Source organism: Solanum tuberosum, unplaced genomic scaffold (genome assembly GCF_000226075.1).
Source record: "Solanum tuberosum cultivar DM 1-3 516 R44 unplaced genomic scaffold, SolTub_3.0 scf00480, whole genome shotgun sequence".
NCBI classification, from domain to species: domain Eukaryota; kingdom Viridiplantae; phylum Streptophyta; class Magnoliopsida; order Solanales; family Solanaceae; genus Solanum; species Solanum tuberosum.
Window position 1 is genome coordinate 349,928 of NW_006239415.1, and position 10,492 is coordinate 360,419.

General features: G+C 31.1%; 1 protein-coding gene and 1 long non-coding RNA gene across 13 annotated transcripts in view; one reads left to right on the forward strand and one right to left on the reverse strand.

Moving 5' to 3' along the window:
- Positions 1-3,868: 3,868 nt before the first annotated feature.
- Positions 3,869-8,913, reverse strand: LOC102596964 (uncharacterized). Of its 12 annotated transcripts, none has more exons than XR_001471959.1 (5): positions 8,688-8,912; positions 8,490-8,537; positions 5,770-8,399; positions 5,272-5,671; positions 3,869-4,139 (listed from the first exon to the last, which is right to left on the reverse strand). It is a non-coding gene; the product is annotated as an uncharacterized lncRNA (long non-coding RNA). The 12 variants fall into 12 exon arrangements; XR_001471963.1 differs by having other exon boundaries at positions 5,770-8,111; positions 8,335-8,399; positions 8,490-8,912; XR_001471955.1 differs by having other exon boundaries at positions 5,770-8,537; positions 8,688-8,913.
- A 1,435-nt stretch (positions 8,914-10,348) lies between these two features.
- LOC102597185 (protochlorophyllide-dependent translocon component 52, chloroplastic) overlaps positions 10,349-10,492 on the forward strand; it is a 7,789-nt gene continuing 7,645 nt past the window's right edge. Inside the window, exon 1 of the mRNA XM_006364374.2 lies at positions 10,349-10,358. The gene's annotated coding sequence lies outside the window, so the exon portion shown is untranslated. The remainder of the gene's footprint in view (positions 10,359-10,492) is intronic.

Sequence of the window (10,492 nt, forward strand, 5' to 3'; positions counted from 1 at the left end):
TAACTACCTTTGGCAACTTGCTTGTGAAATTATTCGAATTGAAAATGTCATAACAACCAAAGAGCAGAGAACATAATTCATACTTGATTCTCTTCTGTAGAAACTCGAACAATCATTATTCATAATAAAAGGAACTTTAATTGCTCAAAAAATAGAAAATATGAAGTACACTGAAAAGTAACTTTGAGTTGTAGGAGGTAAGGAGAAACTATTTCTTCCCCTAATATATTATAACTTAGGTATTTTAAGAAGTCCTACAATGAATTTCATTGTTAGTTCTTCTCATTTATCATGAGATCAAATATAGTCACTTGTCTCACCTTGTCCTCTCTGTCAATAATATTAGTACTTAAAGAGACTGTCACAATTGAAAGAAGGAACTTCTTTTAGGAATAAAATGCATTAAAATCTCTATTTTCCTTTTCTTATTCATTAGATCGAATATCTTACAACTATTGAAACTTAGGGAACATTTTAAAGACATGTGAAATAGCCTAGAAGACTCGAAAAATAATACTACTGTAGGAGTTAATGTTCACTGGTTTTATGTTCTAACAAATACTTTAACATCTAATGAGTTTTCATTAAATATAGAGGCGACTAATATATTATAAAGAGATGCGGCAATACATCATCAAAACTAAATCATTCTTTAGCCACTACATAACACCTTCATATTTATAGAGAGCATAAAATAAACCATATAGACGATTCCTTGTGTATGCTAGAAACAACTTACCATTAAAATCTTTATAAATCTTGTCCTGTTAATACCCTTTAGCCAAGATCACTTTTCCATATTCTTCTTCATTTCTTTTTTTTTTCTCGGACGCTCAATCTATTTAGTAATAGCAAGCAAAATATGCATTTTTCAATTGTAAAAATAACTAAATTTAACTTAAGGGAACCAATATGGAAGAACTTAAAAGTAATATAAAATTGAAAATTTTCTACTCAAGTTTCAACAATGCAAAAGAAATTTTAACTTTTTAATAGCTGGACTTCTTCAAACACCTGATGGTGTTAGAAATGTAAACATAAGATAAATGTAAAGAATCATAATCATAATACAAAACCTAAAAAGTACATAGTTACATGATGATATTATAGTGCGACTCTTATTATGTATAATCATGTTATGGCAGCATCATCTTACAAGGAAAAATTTCTATATTTTCCTTGGTCACATGATAAGGCAAATGTATTGGTCAGATGATTAAAGAAACTAAGCTTATGAGATATATTGTTTTCACCTATAGGCTCTTCCATATACAATGTTGCTACATCTTTCCCGGCCTACTCCACATCCTCCAAAGGGACCCGAATCTGGAGAATAGACTCAATTACTTAAGAACTTGCCTGGCCTATAGCCTATCCAGCTTTGATAATGATTTCGTTTGCTGCACTCCCATCACATTGTCGAAGTGGTGCATCATCAATGGTTTTCTTTGGGGGAATCAAAGCGGCAAGAACTACTAATTTGAGAGATATTTAAGCGATTAGCTCTAATTTGAGAGATATTTAAGTGATTGGAAGATAACATCTTAAGTTAATGTGCAGGTTTGTTGAAACTAATTGCAGAGCCAAACAATTGTAGTCGTAACAGAGAAGTGTGTCTTGTTGTCTAGATATAGAGATTCCTATTACTGAAAACATGAATATTGATATTTGGCTAGTGTTCTTGCGTAGAGTTTTACGTATTTGTAATGAATTTGTATCTCATATATCTTAGTATATTCCTAAAATATATTGAAGAGCAAGCATATTTCCACAGGAATATATGTTCCAGGATTCAGTAGTTCCATAACTCCAATTTACAACTCAACTTAGTAATTTATTTGAATTCTACTAACAGAAAATATAAATCAACTACAGTTAAAATAATGAACCTCATCCCAAAAAAGCTACAATATCATATCAGTATAAACCACCAGATCCTAACTAATGCATATGAAAACATGAGACCAAAATAAAAGTAGCAACAAAAATATGGTGAAAAAGTAAACAAATGTGAGAAAATGGGATAATCACGCAGGCAAACGAAGAACGCTCCCACTGAACCATAAGACGGTGGCAGTAATTAACACATAATATTATGTTAGCTTAGAGTGCATAAAGGCGAAGCTCTAAAATGTTAAACTACTGGACATGACGCACACAATCAAGAGATATTTTTCTATTTTTTTGGGGGGTTCAACAATCAGTAGATATAAATGGTCAGATTGAGAAAAAGAGACCGCCTCAAAAAAAGAAATGTGTCACGGAAAAAGAGAGGATCCCTATTGAGGTTCACCTGATCTACAGAATTCCAGAGCACGAAAGCTTAAAGGCAATAAATTCAGAATATAACTGCTATTCCACCACTAAAGCTCAACATAAAACGTCTGATGCAAACAATACATGCTAGACATCTATGACCCTCGTCAATTTTCATGGGATACATTATATTATCTCATAATGCAGAGACACCAAAATCAAGAAATATGAGAGACATATTAAATGTAAGTTTCATACCTTAGAACATGGAGAACGTCTTCTATGTCCGATTAAGGTAACAGGAAGCTAGTCCGTAAAATTTAAAGTAGAACTTCTTATTACCACAGAACACCAACAATCCATTCATATGGTCTCACACGACTTTGTTTATGATAACATCAAAGCTAAAAAATAATTTAGCAACTTGCCTACTGATTCGTGTTAGTCCATGCCAATTTTCAGAAAAGGAGATATGTGCATTTTAAGGTTAACCATCATGTCATCAACTTAAGGTAGTTTGTTATTTATTTTATCTCCATTAAGCTTCAACAGAGTTAGATAAAAGGATGGGTGTTGAAGAAAAAAATAGAAGAATTGTTGTTGTGGCAGCAGAATGTAACTCCTGTAGACCGCAAAATTGTGAACTCACCCTATAAGGAATTTAGTGTTACAGTCTCTACTCAAATCAGAAATTCATAGTCAGTAAATCAAAAATCGAATCAAAATGGAGAAAACCTATATTTTCTTGGTTTGATTTGGTAGAATTAAGGTTGGTAGGTGTACCTGATGTATAACGATATAATAATTTCTCCAAAAAAATTGATAGATTGTTTGAATATCAAGCCTCTGCTCCATTATATTCCGGCATCTCATGTTTGCAATTCTCCCCTTTCTCCTTGAAGTAAATGCAAAGACCTGAATATGAGAAATTATTAAATACAAATTCGTAAATAGGCAAGTCGGAGAGGAAAAGGAGAAAAAGGACCAGTGCTACAAATTACAATGAACTCTAAAATATAGTGCATGCAACGGTATTACAACCCAAATACCAAATAAATCAGCAAATTGAAAGAAAATTCAAAAAAATTGACCTAAAAGCAAAACAAAAATAACATAAAATTAGATAAATCCATGTCCGCTAGGTTCTACATTGGCAGGAAAACATATAATACCCAGTGGGAAAAAAAATTAAACCTGAAGGGACGGAATAAATCATTCCCTGAAGAAGATCAATAAGTTCACTTTACAAAAAGATTTTTTGCTAAGTGTTCCAATGGAAAAGACCAACCCAATTAGTAGCATACGTGTTTCTTGATAAAGAAAGATCAATACACGTGTTAATAGAGTAGGTCATATATTTATGACAGATGGGCCCATTATAATGTACTATTTACATTACTCTTGGTACAATACACGGCTGCAGTGCTCGTCCCACCTTGTTCGCTTATAATATAAAAACTAGAAGGGCATGGCCCGTGCTTAGCACGGGCCCAACATAGTTGATTTTTTCTCGATAAATAATAAAGTATGCTGAAAATTATTCAGCTATATTTATTGCAAAGAAAATTTTTATTCAAATTGTGTATATGAATTAGCGAAAGGGATGATCAAGTATGGAAATAAAATGTATTCACTCAAGCATCTGCAAAATCATTGATAAGGTAGACTACATAAAATATTGACTCAAATTTGCACCCAAACGAAATAATCAAAAAGTAAGAAAGGGAGAATGCTCGAAGTTGTTAGAAACATTCTGCATTTACAGACATTACTAATAATGTGTCAACATCTGGACTATCCAATGTACTATGGAGAACATCAACTTTTCAACTTTTTGTACATATCTAACTCTTCTGTGCCCAGACATTACTATTTGTTGTTCCCTGCAAATTATTTGAAGTGCACACACCAAAAATAATCAGCACAAGTTCTTGTTAAGTCTATCAACTTCTTATTTGCACAAACTGCATATTTATATCAAGGTGATAAAAATAGAAGTTAATTAAGTAGTTCTTTTAAAAGCCAACTTCCATCTTACCGACTTGACTTGCTATGTATGTTCTTATCTACACTACGAACACCTTATAAAGGTACACATTTGCTCAAGTCCTCTTTTAGCAAAATTGAGCCAAAATCTCTACTCAATATAAATTCATTAAGTGATATATTTTTAGGTGACAAGTTCTTTTTTCTTTTGACAAGTAAAATGATATATGGAGGGAAGAATTTATCTCTGGACTTTCATTTATCTTAACAAAAAAAAGAGGGAAAAATAAAATTACATGTGTCATCTCAATCACATTGTTTTCCTCCTTGACTATCCTTAACAGGAAGCAGTCTTAAGATATTATGGACAATTTTTTTTCTTGTCCTCCTAAAAATCATATATTACAGAATGCTATTTGATTTACAAAGCTCAGCAAAGATGGTAGCTTCTGAATCTAATAAAGTGATAATGAACAACTAAGTAAAACTAAAAATGATAATATAGAGGGACGGAGTACATAGATCTGTTAGACCCGCTTAGCCATTAACCTTAACTCTAACATTAATAGTTTGAGTGTGTGACAGAGATAAAAGCATGCTATAGCTATGTTTGTATCCTTTCATTTAAGTTTACTACTCGACTTAAGATTATCAATTCAATAAATGAAAATCTGAACGACAATTTTTTTAAGCAAAACCTATCCCACATGCATAATCACATAATATGTAAAACCTTCTTCATTAGATATTATGTGTGTCAAAATCACACATAATACCTCATTAAGGGAAAGAATATTACCAAATCATTCCCAACCATCATTAGTCTCTCAATCCCAGAACTACTATAAAGTCGACTCTACAGGTGAAGTATTTTAAATTTTTTGTATCTAATACTAAAACTGTAACTTCTATCCAAGAATAACTACTAAATACTACTACAACACCATTCAAAATAGAACATTGTGGTTTGTTTTCAAGAAAAAGAGACCTACAATTTCAAAAACCTGAAAAAGGTATGTGAAATTGTACCTTAAGTCTTGAAAATTAGAGAATTTGAAATCAATCATTTTTCATGATTTGGCCTCCTCCTTGTTCTGTTTCTGGAACTTGAATGTTTTTCCCTTTTTCATGGGTTGGCTCCTTCTTGTTCTGTTTTTGGAATTTAATTGTTTTTCTCAGTTACTTGCCTCACTCAACAATATAACTATAGGTGAGCAAGGATCCAACAGTACTAATTAGTGAGTATACCAGATGTATTTGAATCACAAAGGAGTCAAATCCATGAGAATGTGAAACTCTATAGAGTGTGCATAATATAAACAAATACAAAGTCAAGACGAACTAAAAAGATTTGGTGAGTTTTCATCTCCCATGACATGACAATAGTTAAAGTAAACTCCTCGAAAAATGGCTGGATATCTTAAGATGTCTACAAAAAAAAAAGAGGGTGTAGATAAAATCTCTCCATCCATATTCCACATATTACATAATAAAATAAAAATAATCACCAGAAAAAGTAAAACTTACTTGATTGAAGTAGCACTGAATACATTCTTAATACCTTGCCTCTTTCTTTCTTTAATTAGTCTGCAAGGATGTTAAAGAGTTCCATTAACATCTAAAAAAATATCTTCATTTTAATACTCGAATAGAATTATTAAATAAGGTCCGATGTCGATGAGACTTCTCTTTGCTAAAAGAGTCCTCAATAAAATTTTAAGAGAGGATAAACTAATTAAAATTCTTAAATACTTGAATTATTAGACTTGTCAAAGAATAGAAAATTGACAATTCATCTAAGCTTCTCATTACTATTATTTCTTTAAATGGTGATTTAGTGTGTTCAATGATACAATAATTTGTGCTCAGTGCTCCTAGTAAGAAAATTGTCATTGAAGCATTGGAATGAGAAAAACAAATCCTTTATGCAGAGTTTAAAAGCTACATCTTTTATTTTCTTCAAATGATCATACAATTTTGCTCTTGCTTGTAGTGTTATCGAACTTGTAATAGGGGGAGGGATAGAGTTTATAACAATAAGAGTATTGTCAAGTTATCTTGTACAGTTGTTTCTTACCTTGGCTACAATTATATGAATCATGTAGGGAGATGTATGTAGAAGTTGGCAAGGAGGAGGTAAGAATCTTGCCTTTTCTGTTATTGCTATATTTGCAATAAGCAATTTATAGTTATGAATCTATGGTATTGATTGTTATTATTGTTCTACAAAAAATAATGTACTCGTACAAATGGAGAAACAGGATATGCACCTGAGAGCCCTCTATTTGACTAACATACTCCCTTTTGATCTCCCCCATACCTTCATATCAAAGCTGGGAATGATTGACTTTCGGATTATTCTGACAGTTAGTAGAGAGAACGACTCGTGACACAATCTAAATCAAAGGCATGTTTCTATGGACTCTGCCAAAAAACTGCCAAAAAGAACTTGGCAAAATATGTTCTTTACTTGATATATAATTGTAAAAAATAAATATAAATGCATGACATTGAAAGTGTTTTGCAACCATCTGTAATATTGACATTGCCATCCAACATGAGTCATACACTAACTTTTCTTTTTCGCATCTGTCCATCACCTCCCGGAGAAGCCAAAATAAGTAGTTTGGAAGATTATAATTCACAATAAAGGTCATGCAAGTTCATATACATTATTATTTCATTAATAGGAAATAACCAAACAACCATTGTGCAAGAAATGAGAAACAAAGAGTCAATGGCAAAAATCACACCTTAAGTATTCGGTATTTGAATTTCATCACTGAACTATGAACTATCACCAACTATTTGTCAAAACACAAGTCAACCATCAATAGTTTACTTCTCCTATGTGAACATATAGTGATATTTCAGATAAGAAACTCACTTCTCCTTCAGTTCAGGTAATTTTTTCAGCCTTCACTCTAGAAACAAATAAAGAAAAGTGGCAGATTCAATCATTTTTGAAAAATTTCATCAAACTTGTGATGCAATTGCTACAACACTTGAAGAGAAATCTGATCAAGCAAGCTCAAAATAACAATAAAACAACACCAACACCACAATAAAAGGAAAGAAAGAGAGAAAAAAAAACAGCTCAAAGTAGCATAAAAGGTCCAGATTGGAACAAAGGACATTCCCAAACTTCATGTCACCTGATGAAACATGGATATAACAACAAGAAATGATAAAGAAGAAAAAAAAGATAACTTTTGAGGATTACCACCCTTATCAGGTTCATCTAACCAATTTTACTATACAAATTGAATAAATACATGAACTCTAAGAAGCACCTCAACTAAACACTTACACATCCTAAAATGTCACCTTTAATCATCCTAGCTCTTAATCTAAAGACTCTGAACAAACACAACAGCATAACAACAACAAAAAGCACCACCCCAACACATAAAAAGAGAAAAACGCTTAAGTAGCACAACAAGCATTCCCTCCCCCTCCCCCCCAATCCAAAAAAATCTTAGCAGCCCAACATAGTTGAATTCGGTGTCGTCTTTTTCACCTTAACAATACAACTAAAGTAATTTAACTATATGGATAGAGCATGACATTTTTATGTACATGTACGAAAAAAATAAGCTCATATACCTTCAAACAATATTGATCATTTTGTTCCAGACAGGCTACGTACAATAAATACATAGTTGTATAAGTGAAGACATGTTCCAGCTAGACTACATATGATAAATATATAATTGGGTAAGTGATGACAAGAGTGTACAACCACCCCACGAGCCATGAGTATAAACATTATAGAGAGAGACCACAAATACTCAACCTTCAACCAAATTAGTCAATACAGGCCCAACCTAAATGACCTGAAGGTGATATCTTGTTCACGTTGTCGAGTCCTATATGATAAATAATTTCACTTCACTTCATAAATAATCAATATTTGTGAATTTGAAAGAACACAAATATGTTGCTTAGCAAAAAAGTTGAACTTTACAGAAGCAGATTGTTCAGAAGTATGTGGAACCAATCAAATCTCCAACTTATCAACAGGACAAAATTGCGGAGAAAAAAGGGGAGATAATCTCCAAAAAATGACTATTGGATATATATAGTACTAACCTTTGAGAATTTTTCTCACAGAGCCTTTCTATATTCTCACTGAATTCTTCTAATACATTCTACACCTAAGAAATTGAGACAAAATAGTGAATGAGTACATGCATGTGCAAAATCAGTTAAAGCCAAATGCTCACAAGATTTCTAGTGAGTTTTACTTAATTCTCTTTCTTCCTTATTGCATCCATTTCATAATGACGGGCTTCCTGTAAAGTTTCTCCAATTCCCAAATCAAAAAACATAAAAATAAAAGATAATTTTGACTTTGATAAATAAGAATTCAATATCTCGGGAAAAATAATCAAACCCAAAAACTGAAAGGAAAACACAAAAATTTACTTGGACTGAAAGATTACCTCCCATTTCGATAGTCAAATGTGAAATTTCATCACCAAATTAATGTTCCAACCGGGGACTGAAATCACTCTTCACTATATTTCCATCAATTTGATGTTCCTCTCCGAAAATGTAATACCTCCATTTCTAAGTCACTTTTTCGACTTCTCCATCAAGAGAGAGAATGAGAATAAAAAATAGAAAGGTAGAAAATGACTGAAAAGATGATAGATTGGTGAAAGAACCATAGGAAAATAATTGAAAACTAAAGCATGTAGAAGGACACGTGTAGCCCACGTGTTTATTCAATAGTGAATAGGGCTTAATGGTACAGTACAATTTTTGATACTATTGGTACAACTTTGTAGAGCTGTGTTGGTACTCTTCTTGTTGGCTTATATATAAGGGTAATATAGAATACAAATCCAAGGTTATCATTTCTTTTGTATGTTCCTAACTTTTTTTGCATATTTAATTCATTTATTTTTTAAATTATCATATCAATATGCATATATACAAATCAAAGTTATCATTTCTTTTATATGTTTTTTTTTGCGTTATTTAACTTCTAATTAGTAGTGAAGTGGTAACAATTATATTATTTTCTTTTTCCTTCTAGCAAATTTGCACTTTTATCATTTTTCTTAAATATTAGAGTGTCATACTTTTCATGAAGTACGATTTCTTTTTCCTTCTAGCAAATTTGCACTTTTATCATTTTTCTTAAATATTAGAATGTCATACTTTTCATGAAGTACGACAATATCTTACCGTCAATATCTCACAAATAACTATGTTATATTTCATAATACATTTATATTTATACAACTTAACAAATATTGATCATGTAAATTAAAAACACAAAATCATTTTGTGGAGTTTCAAATAACAAAAAATTGAAAGAAAATTATTGTGCACATATTTTAATAATTAACAAGGATACAACGTGCAAAACCCGTTCTCAGAGACTAGTTATCATAAAAGTGTTTACAAAATGAAATGGAACTTTTTAGAAAATTGTTTTAAAATTGGCCGTTCATTAATATATGCTAGATTTTAAGTTAATTATTGCTATAATATAGTTACAACACACTTTCATATTCATAATTTCTCTAGATTTTGTGTTAGTTATTGTTTACATATGAAACTGTATAATTGAATTTAGAGACGTGATTCAAAATATGCATATTGAGATGGTCAAAACACGAAGTTTGCTTATTTTAACTTGCTTAGATGACACAAATAAGACAACACAATAAAATAATATTCATGGAATCGAATTGAAATAGCAAGATAAGTAAATACAACAAGCCTAAGTTTCAGTATTGATAGCTAGAAGCATCATTGAAAAAGGTTGATATACATTATTATACTTCAGAACTATGAAGCTTAGGATTACAAAGCTTAAGAGGGCATTTGGATTGACTTAAAAGTTGGTCAAACCTACTTTTTTTTAAAATTTTTGAAAGTGTTTGACAAATATAAAAAAATAACTTAAAATAAGTTTAAAATAAACTAAAATAAGTTAGGAAGTGTTAGACAAAGTTAAAAAGAACTTAAAATAAGGGTGTGTTTGGTATGAAGGAAAATGTTTTCCATGGAAAATGTTTTTCTGGAAAACAAGTTGATTTTTGACTTATTTTCTCATGTTTGGTTGGTGAGTAGAAAATATTTTCCGGAAAAGATTTTTAGTATTTGATTTATGAATGAATTTTTTTTTTTGAGAAATATTTTTTATTTTTACTAGAGTAGAAAATAATTTTTGAAATTGAAAATAGTTTTTAAAAACAAACTTAAATTTTTTTATTTTTTTTTGGGGGTGGGC